At 40.2% G+C, this 20,000-nt stretch overlaps 1 protein-coding gene across 5 annotated transcripts in view; it reads left to right on the top strand.

The window, feature by feature from the left end:
• Positions 1–20,000, top strand: part of LOC135114911 (uncharacterized) — a 162,057-nt gene that overhangs the window by 16,324 nt on the left and 125,733 nt on the right. Inside the window, exon 1 of one of the 5 annotated variants that reach the window (XR_010275710.1) lies at positions 11,178–11,238. The exons of 2 other annotated variants lie outside the window; for them this stretch is intronic. The gene's annotated coding sequence lies outside the window, so the exon portion shown is untranslated. Of the gene's footprint in view, positions 1–11,177; positions 11,239–15,395; positions 15,474–20,000 lie in introns of those variants that run through there. 2 more of the 5 variants (XR_010275713.1, XR_010275711.1) reach the window with 2 other exon arrangements.

Here is a 20,000-nt window from a genome sequence, read left to right as displayed (position 1 = left end):
ATACTTCATTCATCTCCATTTTTTCTTTCTTTTTACTTATTCTCCCTTTTTTTTCTTTCCTCTTCCTTATTATTTTTTTTTTTCGTTTTTTCTTCTTTTTTTTTGACAGTACAATATATATTGTAGTTTGGGGTCACCAGAAACTCTAATTCTTCAAATTGGGTTAATGTAAGCAGTGGCGTTCCTCAATGTTGAATCTTAGGGCAGATCCTCTTCATAATATATATGAATGACATAGACGAAGGAATCAGAAGTAAACTGTCAAAATTCACAGACACTAAAATTGCTAACAAGACTGACACCAAACCAGCGTCAAATTTTGCAAAATGATGCATACACTCTCATTGAATGGTGTGAAACGTGTCTTATAACTTTAATTTTGATAAATGCCACGTATCAAATATTGGAAATAGCAATCCGCAGGAAAATTATAAAAAGTAATCCCCCATCAAAAGTTTGGATCCTGAGAAAGATCTGGGAGCTTTAATGACAACAGATCTTAAACCAAGCAAACAATGCAACGAAGTCATTGAAATTGCCAATAAATTAATAGTTTTCACCTTCCAATATGAAAAAAAAAAAAATCTCACCTTGTACAACTCACTTGTACGTCCTCATCTTGAATACAATGTACAGTTTTTGTCTTCCTGTTATAAAAGGAATATTGAGAGATTATAAAAAAACAAAAACAATACGAAGTAGAGTAACGAAAATTACTCAAAGGCTTCGCAATAAACCCTACAAGGAACGCCTTAAAGAACGAGATCTATTCTCCCTCTCCAAACGCAGGCTAAGAGGGGATCTGATATTGCTTTACTAAACTTTTAAGGCTTTCACAAATATGAGACCCGAATTCTTCCTAAGATTCAACATGTCTAATATTAGAAGAAACAATAGCAAATAATAGGTAAGCGATTTCAAACAAATGAAGCCAAACATTTTATTTCAATCGTGTCATAAATATGTTGAATTGTGTTCCATCAAGCGTCGTTAACTCAGGTACTGTTCACTCATTGAAAACCTGTCTTGACAAGTATGTTGACACTAATTCCCGGTTGTCATTGTTCATGTCTGAATAACGAACACGTTCACTCCATACTGTCCGTGCTGGCATGTAGATTGTATGTGGTCGAAGTAGTCCTCTTGTCTTTCTTAGTTTCCTCTCACACTCCATGTTGTTTTTTCTGTACAACATGGTACCATTTCCTTTTTCAGGTGAGCCTTGCCTGGAGGGATAGGGGGTGGGGGATGGAAGGACCCTTCTTCTGTGCTATCCTTTCTCTACCACTAATAGAGTAGAATAGTTACCCAAACAGACTTACAAGGACCTCTTGGTCTGTTACTGTTTGGACTTCTTTTGTATTCGTTAGGTTTCTCTTTCTGTGCTATCCTGTTTGTCTTTTCCACTAGTTAGCGTAGAGTAGTTACCCAAACAGCCCAGTATAGACCTCAGGAACTTTTGCTGTTTGGAGTTTGTTTTTATTCTCCTCCTCCTCCTCCTCCTCCTCCTCCTCCTCCTCCTCCTCCTCCTCCTCCTCCTCCTCCTCCTCCTCTCATCACATGATGAACAATTAGCTGTGAGGGGCATTGAAAACTCAAGGACCCAATCAGTGACTGTCATAGGGATTTGAGGTACCAGGGGTCACTGCTGCAGGAGTGCGGCGCTCCTTTACGAGAAGTGCACTCTTATAGGAGTCGCATGGTAGCCGGAGCCTGATTGACTGATGCCTCTCTTGAAAGCGCCAGGCACAGTATAGAGAACCCAGCAAGCCCTCTTTTGTTACAATTTTTTTTTCAATTTTCCGCGCATGACATCACGTTGTCGGAGATCAGGAATGCCAGATTCGCCTTTTTTAGGCCAAAACATAATTTTTGGCTTTTTTCATGCATTTGGTCTAAGGATATTTGGTTTGCCATGAATTACATTATTATTATTATTATTTACTTTTTTTTTAAATATGTTGCTTAAATATGCTCCATTTGGCCATAACAAGTTTATTTAATATGCTAAGTTTGTTCACCGCCACCTAAGACAAAACTTTTTTTTTAGAGTTGTCAAGTGCGCGTATGTTTTCCTTTATTTTCCCTCTGTTACCATGGTTATCCTTGCAGTTTTTTTTCCCATTTTCTCTTATTGCTATTGAATAACAATAAGGGAAAATTGGACAAATCAACTGGGTGATGATGCTGATGACGCGCGAGTCCACGGCTGAACTCTGGCGTGTTTTTTTTTTTTTTTTTTCTCAAGCGGCTGATGTAATTTAAGGCTTCCTATCAACAGCTACCTGTGTTCATGAACAAGCCAGGAGTACGTTGATAGGGTGCTGTCTATGGTAGTACCGTATATTTTGTTATGATGAGTCATTGGTAAACTCGTTTTCCATCCCCCAAAAGCGCTCGTTCTGGTTGTTTATATTTATGTCGAGTGGGAAAGAAAAATGTCTAGAGCAGTGTGATTGAACTGTAGGCCCGCGCGCCAGTTGATTTAGTGTGGCCCGCGTGCACTCATTGATTAATTTTATATGAGGAAAAAAATACTTAATTCATTTTAAGTTTAAGGTACATCGCATCTCTAAAGTCCATGTGCGCAGCGCTTCTTATAAAGCACTATGCAAAATATGCTTTATTAAAATGAATTTTTCGATGTTTATTCATCAGTTTAGTTTGTCATCCATAATCAGTGTTATCATTATTAGTAACATTTATAATTCCTGTGTGCACCGTTACCTAGTGAACATAAAAGAAGAAAAACACAAACCTCAACACACTTAAGAAGAAAGTATCCTACACAACACAAATAAGTAAATCTACATAAATGTTAACTTAAGCGAAAATCAAGTTGTATGGTAATAAATAAATTCTGCAAAACAAATAGATTCAGTACATAAGTAACACAAAAAAACAGTAGGAAATATAGATGTAAATGCCAATGACACCGTGCAGAGCATAAAGAATAAAAAACAAGGTCTCCATCGTTACAAATACTGAACTATTAAAACTTACAGCTTACAAGATACGACGCGGAAATAAAAGGACACTAACCAGCTACACTACAGTGATGGTGCTGATGACGATGATGACGGTAATAATAATAATTTTAATGATAATAATAATAGTAATAATAATAATTAATAATATATAATAATAATAATAATAATAATAATAATAATAATAATAATAACAACAACAACAACAACAACAACAACAGTACCACTTCACTACGTTTCGCCTCACGCGGGGAGCAGGGGTGGGAGGGGCACAGGTCTTTCTTCTTTTTCATGCAGTATTCTTTTTTATACCTATTTAGCATAACCACACTTCCAGCCTCCGCTGGTCCCCCCTACCCTCTCTCTCTTAATCCTTCCCGACGCCGCCCTTCCTCCCAGTCGGAAGCTTTCATCCTGCTGATAGGTAGTAAAGCCTGTGTGAAGAAGTGAGTGCTTCACCAACTTTTTTCAGTGACATAATTTGATTGATGTCTATGTTGAGAGTGGACGTGAATTACGAATAAAGCAATCCGTGGTTCTCTGGGCTGAGTCATTCTCGTGCTGCAGGATGGACAGGTGTAATGGTGTGTTGTTGTTATTGTTGTTGTTGTCGGTGGTGGTGGTGCAGCACAGGGGAGGGTTCCAGAAGGCTGCTCCATAACCAAGGAATTCCTGCCTCTGTAAAGTTCTCTGATCTTACCTACTGCTATTTGTACTCCACGACATACTCCCACAAGTCAACAGTTATCTAATTATCACTGTGGGATGAACGTTCACATTAGAATGAGCAGCAGTTTTTCTTATTGAACTTTTGGTGCTGCATGAACACAGGAAGGGAAATGATGTGTTCAAATATATCTTGTTTACCGTTGGGGTTTGATGGCGTAGTGACAGTCTTGGGAACCCAGTGTGTGTGGGATGCCAGCGGTCATATCCCATACAAAATACAATAAATAAATAACGTCATGAAAATAATTGACATCATAATTCTTTAATACATACTGGCGTGAACATAAGGTGGTTAAATAGAGCAACTTTACAAAAAAGATGGGGAAGATGGGGAAATAGACCAACTTTAAAAAAAAGAAAAAGGGCCCTCGTGGCCCAGTGGGTAGAGTGATGCACTTGGAGTTTGGCGTGAGGGAAGTGAGGGGCGCGTAGGTTCGAACCCCCCTCTCGGAACTCACAAAAACCTTGAAAGAGCATCCCTCCATCACCATGTGTGATGGAACTGCCCACGGGGAGGAGGGGAGGTGAGTGCGCAGCACCTCCCTAGCCCTCCCCAGGGGAGGAAGGCACCGCCTTACCGGCCCCCGGGAGAGCAAGGGAGGTGAGTGCACAGCGCTTCCCTTCTCTCCCCTACCTAACCCTGGCAAGTCTACGGACTACCAGGCAAAAAATAATAAAAATAAAAAAAAAAAAAAAAAAAGATAAAAAAAAAAAATAAAAAATAAATGAATAAAGGTAAGTGCATAGCACTTCTCTTCTCTTCATCTAACAGAATAAAAAATATAAAGGTGAGTGCATAGCACTTTCCTTCTCTTCCAACCTACCAGGCAAAAGATAGAAAAAAAATAAATAAAGAATTAAGGTGAGTGCTTAGCACTTCCCTTGTCTCCGGCAAAAGATAGAAAAAAAATAAAGAAAGAATTAAGGTGAGTGCATAGCACTTCCCTTGTCTCCTAACCTACCACGCAAAAAAAATAAATAAATAAAATAAAATAAATAAATAAATAAAGATAAATAAATAAATAAATAAAAATAAATAAAAACCTCCTTACCACCTCGGACCTCGGGAGAGCAAGGGAGGTGAGTGCACAGCACTTCCCTTCTCTCCCCAAGTCTACGGACTGCCAGACCAAAAAGAATAAAATATATATAGGTATAAAAAATAATAAAAAGATAAATGAAAAAATAAGTAAATAAAACAAAAACAATAAAACTCCTACTCCCCCCTCAATAAAACTGACTGAGTCTGGCAATCAACAATAAATAATAAAAATAAAACAATACCAACTGACTGACCCTGACAACCCCAAAGACCACCACCCCACCTGGGAAGCACGGGAGGTGAGTGTGCAGCACCTCCCTACCCTTCCCAGTCTCCCAGCTTGACTTTGACCACCAATCTGACTCATCCTACCAACTCCAAAGAGCAACTCCAACTGTACAGACCACCACCACCACCACCCTTCTGATCTCGGCAAGGTGAGTGCGTAGCACTTCCCTGGACTGACCCTCACTGACTGACCCTGGCAACTCCAAAAACAACCAACCTGACTGACTTACAGATATGTAATCACCTAACTGACTGGCCCTGGGGAGCATGGGAGGTGAGTGTGCAGCACCTCCCTACACTTCCCAGTCTCCCAGTTTGACCTGACTCATCCTGGCAACTTCAAAGAACAACTCCAAATGTACAGACCAACAGTACCTCCTACTCTGTGTCCCACTCTGACCCTGATCCATACATCCCTACATCCTACCCTGTCCTGGCTAGGTGAGTGCGTAGCACTTCCCTACCACCTGCCTTACTGACCCTGGCAACCATAAAAACAACCAACCTGACTGACCTACAAATCTTACTGTAATCTGGCAACAGACCACCAAACTGACTGACTCTGGGGAGCATGGGAGGTGAGTGTGCAGCATCTCCCTACCCTTCCCAGTCTCCCAGTTTGGCTTTGACCACCAATGTGACTCATCCTACCAACTCCAAATGTACAGACCACCACCACCACCCCTCTGATCCTGGCAAGGTGAGTGCGTAGCACTTCCCTTGACTGAGTGGGCCTGACTGACTGACCCCGGCAACTCCAAAAACAACCAACCTGACAAATGTTACAAATGTAACCTGGGGAGCATGGGAGGTGAGTGTGCGGCACCTCCCTACCCTTCCCTGCCCTTCCCAAAATAAATGAAAAATAAATAAATGAAAACAAAAAATAAATAAAGTAAAAACAATAAAACTCCTACTTCCCCCTCAATAAAACTGACTGAGTCTGGCAATCAACAATAAATAATAAAAATAAAACAATACCAACCTGACTGACCCTGAGAACTCCAAAGACCACCACCCCACCTGGGAAGCACGGGAGGTGAGTGTGCAGCACCTCCCTACCCTTCCCAGCCTTCTAGTTTGACTTTGACCCCCAATCTGACTCATCCTAGCAACTCTAATTGTACCGACCACCACCAGTACTCCCCACCCTGGCAACTGATTCTGGCAAGGTGAGTGCGTAGCACTTCCCGTGACTCCTCCTGGCAACTCCAAAGACCCACCATCCTGACCGCCCCTGGGAAGCACGGGAGGTGAGTGTGCAGCACCTCCCTACACTTCCCAGTCTCCCAGTTTGACTTTGACCACCAATGTGACTCATCCTACCAACTCCAAATGTACACACCACCATCACCACCACTCTGATCTTGGCAAGGTGAGTGCGTAGCACTACCCTTGACTGACTGGGCCTGACTGACTGACCCCGGCAACTCCAAAAACAACCAACCTGACTGATGTTACAAATGTAACCTGGGGAGCATGGGAGGTGAGTGTGCAGCACCTCCCTACCCTTCCCAGTCTTCCACCAACCTGACTTGAATTATGACTGGGGAGCAAGGGAGGTGAGTGTGCAGTACTCCTACTATCCCCACTCTGAATACCCTATCACCAACCAATTCAGACCACCAAACTGTCTTAGAAGAACAAGAACAGGAAGCAACGCCATCAGAGGAAGAAGAAGCAGCAGCAGCAGCATTACCGCCATCAGAGGAAGAAAACAAGAAAAAGAAGCAAAGAAAAAGAATTACCACCACTGTTATCGGAGGAAGAAACAGCAGCGTCACCGCCATCAGAGGAAGAAACATATATATGTAAACTACGACTGGTCAAACTTTCTGTGGCACCAGGCTAAGTTCGACCTGTGATGGGCTGTGTTTAGAGAGGGAAAAAAAGTTCCAGGGGTTCATGAAAGGTACACTAACAGGGGACTGACTGTGAAAGTGCCAGGCAAGGCTGCTGCTTCAAACATCCACACTTCAACTTCAACTATGCATGCGAGAATGTTGCTGTATTCTTCCTCCTATTCCTCCTTCTTTTTTTATCTTCTCCTGCAGAAGACTGTCTTATTACTCCGTCCACAGGCGGCAGTTCTTGTATAAGACTTGCAAACTTGTGTTCACTCATCCCAACTATCCAGAAATATATCTAATCTTCTAAAAGGTCTGGCATCGCGTGTTCAAGAGATTTATGTGTATTTTTTTTTTATTTATGGTGGTGGTGGTGGTGGTGAAGGTGTAAATCTAGAATGAGAGTGAAGCATTGAAAAGTAAAGAAAAATTGTTATTTTTTAGTTTTATCACACTTTCTGTGGCACCAGGCTAAGTTTGACCTGTGATGGGCTGTGTTTAGAGATATCGCAATTTTTCATACTTGCGAGTACATTTCACTCTTATAATGAACGTAAAATCTACAGCAGGAAACCAAAATAATGCCAAAAATGGAAGCATGGATTAAAAAATGGCAAATGTATAAAGACATTAGTAGTTTTAAATACTGAAGGAAAGACGGTAATTGTCTTTCTTGCTACACATTTATATTTAACAAGTGAAGACAGACGTAGGTTGAAAACCAGCCCGGGAAGGAATGTCTGGCGCGTGGCGCTCCTCAAGGCGTCTTGCCTCGCCGGCACAACAATACATAAAGGACTGAGATGTGAATTAACACTGAAAGAACACTGGCCGGTGAGGTGCTCCTGCAGGGCCGAGGTGGACAGGTGTTTGTCCAGGATGCCTCGTGTTACTTCTCACCGCGTGTTTTATCTGTTGGAGATTATTACACTTAATATGCTCCTGCTGCTGCTGCTGCTGCCGGTGCTGCTGCTGCTGGTGCTGCTGCTGCTGTTGCCGTCGCTGATCTTGCTGCTCTTGTTGGTATTGCTGCTTTTACTTCCTTCAACAATAACAACCAGAACAACTGCTTCTGCTGCTGCTGCTACTACTACTACTACTACTACTACTACTACTACTACTACTACTACTACTACTACTACTACTACTACTACTACTACTACTACTACTACTACTACTACTACTACTGCTGCTGCTGCTGCTGCTGCTGCTGCTGCTGCTGCTGCTGCTGCTGCTGCCGCTGCCGCTGTTGCTGTTGCTAATGTTGTTGTTGCTGCTGCTGTTACTGCTGCTGCTGCTGCTGTTCCTGCTGCCGCTGCTACTGCTGGTGCTGCTGCGGGTGCTGCTGCTGTTGCTGCTGCTGCTGCTGCTGCTGCTGCTAAACTTTACAAAAGTCACCACTGCTGTTTTTGCCGTCGTTCGTGCTGTGCCTCTAATCGTCGTCGTCCTCGTTCTCATCGTCGTCGTCGTAACAGTAGCATCGCCTGTCAGAGTAAAAAGACTATATATATATATATATATATATATATATATATATATATATATATATATATATATATATATATATATATATATATATATATATATATATATACATATTCAACGGTATTGCAGAATGCTTAAGCCTATAGTTTATAGACATAAAGATTTTATCTCATCATCCTGTTGCCAGCTGCATCACGCACTGAAAGATGACATCCAAGATTCCTGGTCAGAGCTCCAGTGTCATCTACTTGCAGACTCCCCAAGATTTAGTGAATATCTCGAGTACTGACATGTCACGATCAAACGTGGATATGGATACTTGGGCAGTGTGTGAGCTTTCAGTGCCTTCATGGGAGATCATATATAAGAGAGAGAGAGAGAGAGAGAGAGAGAGAGAGAGCACTGCTAATAATTAGTTGGGTAACGCACAACATGCCTGGCGTCAGCGGGGATCAGGTGCCAGAACAGGAGAGAGTGGGAGGCTGGGAGTAGTTTCCTTTGCAAGAAGACATTCTGATACACGTAATGAATTGCAGGTTTAGGTATTTATTTAAAGTGCAGTCGTTATCTCCTCGTTATCTCTACTTTGCCGTGGAAATTCTCTCTCTCTCTCTCTCTCTCTCTCTCTCTCTCTCTCTCTCTCTCTCTCTCTCTCTCTCTCTCTCTCTCTCTCTCTCTCTCTCTCTCTCTCTCTCTCTCTCTCTCTCTCTCTCTCTCTCTCTGTACCTGCCTTGGACATTTTGTTTATGCGCTAAGAATTTTTGTTTATGCGCTAAGAAAGAAAGTGACCATTTAAATCCTGAAGTTTAATTTCATTTGTATAAAGAAGTTTAAATTAGAGAGCGAAATGAAGAAGGACTCCTTAACGTGTGGGAAATGCCTGCCAACCTACTATGGAGGGCGTGCTGCGTAAATCATGATTGTATAGGAGCGTGATGTAACCTGTTCACACTGATACCACTTACAGACAAGCCTTCAAGTACCTTGGTATTTCGTAGTAGTGGTTTAAATAATGTTTTGACTTGTTTAGATAATCATCAGAGAGAGAGACAGACAGACAGAGAGAGAGAGAGAGAGAGAGAGAGAGAGAGAGAGAGAGAGAGAGAGAGAGAGAGAGAGAGAGAGAGAGAGAGAGAGAGAGTGAGAGAGAGAGGGGGGGGGACAGGTAGGCAGGAAGGCAGACGGTCAAACAGACAGGCAGGGAGGCAAGCAAGCAAGCTAGCAAGCAAGCAAGCAAGCAAGCAAGCAAGCAAACAAGCAAGCAAGCAAGCAAAGAGGCAGAAAGACTAACTTGCGGGGAAAGAGGTGGATGGACATACAAAAAAGAAAGAAAGAAAGCAGGCAGACAGACAGACAGGGTGACAGGGAAATAGTCAGGCTAACTTGAAGAGGATAGGCGGGCAAAGAAGCAGGCAGACAGGCAGGCAGGCAAAAATAGCAGGCAAGGAAGCAGACAGACAGACAGACAAATAGACAGAGGGACAGATGGATGTGCGGGCAGGCACAGACATGGACAAAGTAGTTTTAAATAGCGGCAGAAACTGGAATACTTCATTCCAATGAATATATTTTCACAATTTTTTTTGTAAAATACTTTAATAAATAGTTTACCGTGCCCTGCAGTGAGTACTTAACCAAAAGTCTAACTGAATTAGTCAGTAGGATATTAATACAGCATAATGTTTGCACAATATAAACGTATGCCTCTTCCGTTACTCGTATATTCTTTCGTGATAACAATTACTGTAAGCGAAGAAAATGCAAACATAATGACCTAACTATATTTTTCTCTCATGGCCTCGTATTTACGGTATGCCATTTTTCGTGCACAATACGTAGTTGTCATTGATTTCCTAAAACTACTAGATATACCAGAAGACAGACCTACTGACCCATACTCGTAAATATTGTTTCACTCGTAATGTCACACACACACACACACACACACACACACACACACACACACACACAACATTAATACAAATAGATGCGCTGCAACAAAGCAACAGAGATTGGGATGCTCATTCTTACAGAGCATTATAGTGAACATGTGAGGCAGAGATAAACAGACAGACGCAGACAGACAGATTGATTTACAACACTTAGTAACATGTACTTGTTATAAGCAATTCTAAGTGACCATTACTTTCCCGTTCATTCCCATTCATTGAAGCATTTCAGTGTTGAGACGCAAAGGTAGTGTAAGTGTTGAGGCAGCGGTGGTAGTGGCCCCTTCACCTCGCAGCGAGGCAGGAAGGGGAGGCGAGGGACACCAGCAGTGACTGGCCTGAAGGCGCCTTGCGTCCCGCCTCCTCTGTGCGACCCTCTCCCTTGATTGCCTTCATGCATCAATCGCAGCATGACTTTTGCTCCTCTTCTTCAGTCTCACTTAACTACCACCTTCATATTCTAGACACCGCTGAATGTTGGCAAGCTTTACATTTATTATTTTTGCTTCTTTTTATTTTCTTATTTGATCTTGTTATATATGTAATGGTGTTTGTTCGTTTTATTTTGTTGCAGCTGTTGTGCATATTTAACATTCTCAGCGTTTGAAGTGTGTTCTGTTTTCAGTGTTGTTTTCCATGTATCCATGTGTTCTTGCTTGGAGGAATTTGACACGTTTTATTTATGACATTTCGTGTTTTTGTTCAGTATTTATTCTTTCCTATTTTGTTCATGTTTATGTTGTTAACTCATGCAGTAAATGATTTCTGGTGGTTCTGTTTATGATGCTTCATTTTTAGCTCTTTTTAGAATAGTGAAGCTGCATCACTTTTTTATGTGGATGTTTTGATATTTTCCGGAAAGGATGGCAGGTGGTGCCGCGGTGAACACTCCAAACACATGCAGGAGGAAAGTGAGTACCTGTTTCATTACATCATGTGCCCTCTATTTTGATCTCGCTGTTAAACTTTTTTTTTTTATTCATGTCAACGGAAACCTGTCACTGTTGCCTGCCTTTCTCCTGTCAGCTTCCCACGAATCTGTGAAGGAAAGAAAGGATGTGCTTCCATGGTATCGTGTCAGTAGTGTTATCCATTGAAGGATTAGTTTAAACCTTTTTCCAATGCATTGTTTTTGTCTCCCATTTTTCTGCCTTCCTAGGTTTTATATGTGAAAGAAGACAGAATGTAAATTTAGTCTATAATGTTCATTGCAACATCTTACAGGGAAAAAAGTCCTTTGAGGATTAACCGAGAATCTTTTTCAAAACTATAATTTTTGTATTCCAGTCTTCGTGTGCTTATTTTAATATATGCATAGAGAAAAGGATACGAAATCATATGTTTTCTATAATGGTGTCATCTTTTTGGTATAAATATTTACTTAGAGATTCAATTGAAACGTAACAATTAGCCGTCATTTTTGCGTTCGTTTTATATATATATATATATATATATATATATATATATATATATATATATATATATATATATATATATATATATATATATATATATATATATATATATATATATATATATATATATATATATATATCTTTTTTATGTACGTATATATGAGTGAAGAAAGGAAAGATGCAATTAGAAAAAAACTTTCATTAATAATGGGAATATTCACTTGATTTCTTTTTTAGGTAACAAATATCAGATCTTCTAGTTTATATGTCTATTTATCCTTTAGTGTGTTTTACCGTTATGTAGATTAATAATATTTTGCACGTTATGATAAAGTGTTCTCGGAAACTATTACTGTAACATATTTAATGTGAATTTGGTTTCCACGTAAAAAAAAAAAAAAAAAAAAAAAAAAAACTTTCCTTCTATGGAGAAAAGATATTTATATTTTCTTTGTTCAATTGGTATTGATATTATTTTTAACTCTGATTTCCCGGGAAGCGTTACCACCATGATATTTGTGACCTAACCTAAGGTAACTTTTTAGCGTCATAACCTTTGTTGCAGCTTTATTCAAGTAAAATCAAAGAGAGGAAAGCTTGTATAGTTCTGTGAAGTGTTCTTATTTGTCTCTGTGTGTGTTGATTGTCGCCTTGAAAAGTCAAGGTGACGTGGGCCTTGATGACTAGAGCCGGCCCACACTATTTGTCTCCCTATTTTTTTAGAGGCTCGTCGTTGTAGATTTCTGAAAATATTAGTTTTCCTCACGTTTTTATTTTCCTTGTCAGCGAATGACAGATAATTTATGATTTTCTTAATCATTTAGTAACGTATTTAATATCTTTGGAGGGATCATTCCCGTAGCGGAGCGAGGGGGTTCTATTTTTGTTACCGCACATCTGTACACCTCACCGCTCCCGCCTGGCCCTGGAGGGCACAACGATGATTTGGCCAGGAACACCTTTTGATGTGCATCGTATATAAAAGTTTCGATTTCATTTTCGGAAACACTTCTTGGTAACTTTTGAAGGCGTATCTTTGTTATTTTATTTAATTTCTTCGTCAGACTCACCTTTTTTTGCTGTGTTTTACATATTTCAATTTATCGGCATGTGGGCGAAGGTTTCTGCCTCGGAACTCGCGCAACTATCGCCTCATCACTACAGATCGAGCTCGAGCGCACAAAATGCGCCAATTATTTGCCATAACTCACTTCATATACGGGAAAGGGTTGTGGGAAGAAGGTGTTATGAAGAGTAAACATAGGACAAATTAGTTAAATCTAGAAAGGTAGCTAGCTCAGGGAAGATGAGAAATAGCTTAAGTGTTTACCACACAAAATGTAGCAGTATTTTGAATAAAATAGACTTGCTTAGAAGAATAGTGTGTGTAGAGAAATTTGATATCATTGCTTTAACTGAAACTTGGTTAGATATGTGAGGAAAAGTATTTAATCCAGAGGTCAAGATAGATGGTTATACATTGTTCTATAAAGATAGGGAAAACAGGAGAGGAGGAGGCGTCGCGTTATACGTTAGGGACACATTACAGTGTTGTATTAACAGTAGATTTAAAACAGATAGGAAAGCAGTAGTAGTACAGCTGTGTACAGTAGTGGGAGTAGTGTACAGATCACCAACCAGTACAAAGGAAATTAACACCTCACTGTGGCAGGAAATAAATAGAGCAGGCAGGTACAGTCAGGTATGTGTGGTAGGAGATTTTAATTTTAGGAATATCGACTGGAGTCTGATGGTGGGTAGGAAGGAAGCAGAATTTGTTAAGGTAGTTCAGGATAATTTTTTAAAATAGGTAGTCGTAGAACCCACAAGGGGGAATAATATTCTAGATTTAATTCTTACTAACAGGGAGGAAGCAGTCACGTAGGTAGAGGTTGGAGGACAGCTAGGTAACATTGACCATAGGGAAATTAGGTACAATTTAAAATGGGAAGAAAGTTTTAGAAGCAAAAACACTAGTAAAATACTTGACTTTAAGAGAGCAGAATTTGAGGAATTAAAAAGGTAGCTCCAAGGAGTTGACTGGCAACGGATGCAGGATGAGGTCAGGTCCGGGACGGAGTTGAAGTTGAAGAGAAATAAGGCAAGATGTGAGAGGTGAGGTGAGGTGTGAGGGTGTAGGACAAGAGGAGGTAAGATGTGTTTGGAAGGGGCGGAGGAGAGAGGGAGGGGGAGATGGGTGTGAGTATGGTGGAATGTCAGGTCATGCTGAAATGAGAGAGGTGAGGTCGAGGCGAGTAGATGAGGGAGTAGAGAGGATGGTAGGGGTCGAGATGAGGGAATTAGGTGAAGTAAATGTAGATGAATTGTATAAATATTTCGTAGATAAAGTTCATACAGGTCAGTTAGCATATATCCCGTATAGGACAATAAGATCACAGAAAAATTATCCTAAATGGATGACTGCTAGGTTAAAACATTATATAGGGTGAAAGAGAAGTATATATAAGACATTAAGGGCAGGTGAAGAAGTTTTAAGGTCAAAATATAATGAATTAGTTAGAACAGTCAGGAACTTAACGAGGAAAGCTAAGGGCAATTATGAATTAAGTGTAGCCAGTCATGTGAAGACGGACCCCAATGGATTTTACCAGTAATAGAGGACGAAGAATAAGGATACTATAGCTCCATTACAGGCAGCAGATGGGGAGCTGGTTAGTTCTGGGGAGGAGATTAGTAAAATTCTGAATGAGTATTTTTTATCTGTCTTCACCCAGGAAAACATGCAGGATATGCCAGATAGTGAACAGGTGTTTAGAGCAGATGAGAATGAGAAGCTGACAGATATTTCCATAACTAGAGAGATAGTGGAACAGGAGATTGATAGGCTAAAAAAAAGTTCAAGACACCAGGACCACATGAAATATATCCCAGAGTACTTAAGGAATGCAAAGAGGTTATGTGGAAGCAGGCTAATGTAGTACCCATCTTTAAGAAAGGAGATAAAACTTTAGCGTCTAACTATAGATCTGTCAGCTTAAATTCAGTTATAGGTAAAATATTAGAGTCAATAAGAGCGAGGAACATTAGGGAACATTTAGACAAACCTAACTTGATAAATCAATCACAGCATGGCTTCACGAAGGGGAAGTCTTGCATGACAAACTTGTTAAGTTTTTACAGTAAAGTGTACGAGGCAGTAGATAATGGTGATAGTCATGATAGCTTGTATCTGGACTTTAGTAAAGCATTTGACAAGGTACCCCATGAAAGGCTCCTGAGAAAGGTTAGGGCACACGGGATAGATGGGAAGGTGTTAGGCTGGATAGGGTCATGGCTTAGCGACAGGCGAGAAAGAATTGTAATAAACGGCTCGAAATCCGAGTGAGGTCATGTAATCAGTGGGGTGCCACAGGGATCAGTATTAGGGACATTGTTATTTCTAATATATATCAATGCCTTGGTTAGTGGAATTAGTAGTGATGTTAGTAAATTTGCGGATGACACAGAGATAGATTAATTAGATCAGAAACGGGTCCATTCACCCTAAATCTGCCTTGCAGGCAGATTTAGGATGAATGAATGGACGGACATATGGCAAATGCAATTTAATATCAATAAATGTAAAATACTTAGCGTAGGTAGAGGAAACCCACACAGTAGGTACACATTAAACGAACAATCTCTGGTAGTTAGGAGCTTTTTCCTTCCTCGCGGCCAGACGACGCGGACTGGCTTTTTCCTGCTCCTCCTGACACACTCACAGTTTACCGGTGAGTGAAGGGGACGGAGCTGTTTTTGTAGCGCAGTGTACGTCCTTCCATTTTTAGGTTTACATTTAAGTGAAGCCTGTCATGCTTGCCTATGTTTTTCCATGTGCATGTAAGGTAAGGCTGCTTGACAAAGTGTCTGACTCACTGCAGACACTTGCTTTATGCGGTACTGTAATAAACAAGTAATTTCTCAATGTAAAGGAAACAGTGAGTCACAAAAGTGCCTCTCTGTACGATGTGGTAATGAAAAGCAGAATATGAAATAAATAGATGATAAATAAGTGAATAAATAAATAAATAAATAAATGGACGAATTAATGCATACCCTAGAGAACATTTCATACCTGCTGAGCTTACCATAGCAAATACACTGATATGCTACAAAAAAATGCACACAAGTATATGAAGATGGAAAAAAATGTGGGAAGTCTGTCTTGTGTTGTTATTTCTATGGTCACTGCTATCCAGAATTTGCCATCAGCATGCGTCTCTCCTTCCCCACGCTGACGCTACACAAGACTTTCACCTTTATTCCGTTCCCTTTCAATAGTCCAGGAGTCAAGCAATATCTTCATTCTTTCATCCCTTTCATTGGTAAACTCTGGAATTCTCTGCCTGTTTCTGTTTTTTCCCCTTCCTGTGACTAGTTCTTTTAAGAGTATTGAGGCACTCCCAGAACCATATTAATTTTTTTTTATTGACTTTTATTTATTTATTTATTTATTTTGTCTGTATGTATGGAAGCGGCAACTGAAAAGATTTTTTTTTTGTTCCTCTGTTTGCCATTCGCCAAGAAGATATGAGAGCGTGAGTATAAATAATGGCTATATGCAAATGTAAAAATACCATTTTATACTGACTCTAAATTAAACATGTATTGCATTGTTTACTCCAGTTTACTCAAGTTGAACCGTCCGATATCTTTTGCATCTAAATGATTTTTGTGTTCAGCTATTTGAATTTTTATTTCCAAATGCAGCTCCATGTTTTTAAGAAGCACAGAGGGTTGGAGAAAGACAAATCTTTCCTGAGTCTTAATAGGTGAATGTTAATAACAGTAGTAGTAGCAATAGTAGTAGTAGTAGTACTACTACTACTACTACTACTACTACTACTACTACTACTACTACTACTACTACTACTACTACTACTAGTAGTAGTAGTAGTAGTAGTAGTAGTAGTAGTTGTTGTTGTTGTTGTTTTTGTTGTTGTCGGTTGTTGTAGTAAAGAGCAGGATTATTATCTGGAGTGACACCAATTCAGTTTTTGTATAATTTGTATTTTCTTACTATTATTCCACACCTTGTCAATCTATGCAAGGAAAAAAAAAGAAAAGCAAAAAAAGAAAACGTATATTAAAAAAGTGAGAGGCAAGACCAGCAAGTGAAACACGCCCTGCCTTCTCCATAGACTTGACGTGTTTACTGCCGCGCTTCCTGCCTGATAATTATACAGTCTTACGCTGGAGGCGCTTAATGTGGTGCATTTGTATGAAAGAATTTACTTTTTGCCATGAATCTCTCTCTCTCTCTCTCTCTCTCTCTCTCTCTCTCTCTCTCTCTCTCTCTCTCTCTCTCTCTCTCTCTCTCTCTCTCTCTCTCTCTCTCTCTCTCAGCTCGAATTATGATTTCACTGAGTGGTTTAAGAACATATTCACATGTTATTCATGAGCCATCACATCCAGCAGCAGGCAGGAGGAGGAGGAGGAGGAGGAGGAGGAGGAGGAGGAGGAGGAGGAGGAGGAGGAGGAGGAGGAGGAGGAAAGAACACAAAGGAATACAAAGGAATGCAACGGAAGACCAAACCTTGAGTTACTGACGAGGCTGTTTGGATAATTATTCTACATTAACTATTATTGGGAGATACAGGATAGTACAGAAGGTTCCTCCCCACCAATCTCTCCAGCAGAAGCTGACAACATACAGGAATTGATACCACGTGGTATAGAAAAACCACAGAGAACTTGAGAGAATAGTGAGGGAAAGAGTTGTGGTCTGTCTACTTTTGTTTGTGAGGGAGAGTGTAACTGCATGATAGTTGTGTGATGTGGTGTGTGCGTAGCGCAGGTGAAGGCACAGTTTGGTTGTTGAGGGGTGGTGCAGCATCCTTGCGTTGCGCTTTCCAGGGAGGCGGCAGTCAATCAGGCCACAGCTTCGGTCACTGTGTTTGTGTACCATCCCTTTAGGGGCTGCATACACAGGTTATCGCCTGCAACTTTGACCTTTAGTACTTAAAATCACAAAGTTGATCAATAACAGGAGAATGAGGACGAAGAAAATGAGGATTACAACATGTGATTACAACATGTGATTACATAGGATAACCAAAACAGAAAAACTCCCACAGGTCTTTACATATCGCTTTGGAATTAATTTAGATTAACTACCCTTTAGTAAAGTAAGCTAGAGCAGTGTATGACTTCTGCCAAACCGATACGCCCTCGTGCTTGTGCTGGCATGGGAAAACCATCGTGCAGTGTGGGAAAAACTGGCTGCGTTTTGATTGGAAAGAATGAAGTGAGATTCTATTATTATTCCTATGCAAAAAAAGGAGGAGGAGGAGGAGGAGGAGGAGGAGGAGGAGGAGGAGGAGGAGGAGGAGGGTAATAACAGTATTTGTAAAAGCATCCACTTCAAACACCTCTTTGTCTGTGCCTTTGGACGTACAAATTACCTCAGAATGTTACGTCATAATGAATAAGACAAGTGAAGAAGCTTGCTTTCTTTTGAATACCGTCTTTTCGGAAATGTTGATTTTTTTTATTTTGTGCAAAAGACAAAAAAAAAAAAAAAAAATGTACAATTTTTAGTAGAGTGAAAAAAAATCTACAATTCACACTAAGGAGGAAGAACAGAAAAAATTTCGAACTATACCACCACCACCACCACCACCACCACTACTACTACTACTACTACTACTACTACTACTACTACTACTACTACTACTACTACTACTACTACTACTACTACCACTACTACTACTACCACTACCACCACACTTCACTCTCAACTTCTCCCATTTTCACGAATTCCTCTCTTCTCTTCCCTCGCTCCACCATCCTTCATCCTCTCTCCCTTACGTTCCATCCTTCCTTTCGCCGACATAATGCTTGCAACAGACGCCCCTCCTCTTCCTCCCCCTCCTCCTCCAATCCCGTAGCATTAGCAGGGCCTTATAAGGGTCTCCCCTTATAAGCAGGGATGCTTAGTGGAACATGTCGAAATAGCGTTGCCTAGCCGCCGCCGAGTATAGGAGTGTATTGAGGGTGCATTATCTCGGTACAGTGGCGGTGAGCGGGGAGATGGGTCGGTGAGTATGTTCAGGCGCAGATAGAGAAATGTGTTGTTGGTCTGACGAATTGATTAATGAATAGGTATCTGGTTGAACAGGCAGATTTACAGATAGATGGCTGGATGGATAAATGGTTAAACAGATCGACTTGCTGATAAATAGATTGATATATAGATGGACAGATGGATGGATAGATAGATTGATAGGTACATGAATATATGAATAGGTATATAAGTAGATATAAATATATATATAGATGGGTAGATAGACAGTTCAGTAAATAGAAAATAGATTAGGTAAATAGACAGACAGACAGATAGAAAGGGATAATAGTACATAGGTGGGAAAATATGTTGATAAATCCCCTTTGATTGATAAGAAGGTGGAAGTATTAGATAGGGAGAGATATACAGATAAAACATCGACGAATGGGTAGGTAAGTGAAGAAACCCAGAATGGTTGAAGAGCAATATACATAAACAAATAAGAAGAAAATGGAAGTGTAAGCGATGAATCAGATAAAGAGAGAAATTAGCTGTATATTGATGGGCAGAACATATAGAAATGCAACTGTAAATCATGGTAAACAAACTAAGATAAAATAAAGGTATGTACTATGTTAGAAGGAAAGGACATTAGAGAGTCAGCCAGCACATCAGACATTCAGAAAGCAGGACAAAGACACATAGACACACTGACTGATGGGTGCATATGCCAAATGAAATAGTAAACAAACATTCATATATAGAATCATTACAAATAGAAAAATATCAGAAACTTTGAGGCAGACAGACTGAATTTCGCATAACGAAAATATTTGTATGTTCATGTTTGGTAACTTACACACGAGCAATGGATAAAAAAAAAAAAGAGAGATTTTACAAATAAACCTAGAGAAACAAAGGAAAGCAAAACATTATAAAACAAAAAAGACATAAAAAAAATTAATCCTCCTGAATCACGTTGCAGACAGAGGCGCCCACACACACACACACACACACACACACACACACACACACACACACACACACACACACACACACACACACACACACACACACACACACACACACACTTTCCTGTCGCCCAAAAAAGACACACAATTCTCCTGCTACTCTATGAATTACCTTACTAGAAATGAAAAATGCATAAATGTTATGAATTTTGTATATTGTTGTGTGGATCACCGGAATTGTGTTGAAACCATGGAGAGAGAGAGAGAGAGAGAGAGAGAGA

The sequence above is a fragment of the Scylla paramamosain genome, chromosome 28 (genome assembly GCF_035594125.1).
Source record: "Scylla paramamosain isolate STU-SP2022 chromosome 28, ASM3559412v1, whole genome shotgun sequence".
Classification (NCBI taxonomy): domain Eukaryota; kingdom Metazoa; phylum Arthropoda; class Malacostraca; order Decapoda; family Portunidae; genus Scylla; species Scylla paramamosain.
The sequence above is the reverse complement of the archived record's forward strand: the minus strand, read 5'-3'. Positions and strand labels throughout refer to the sequence as shown.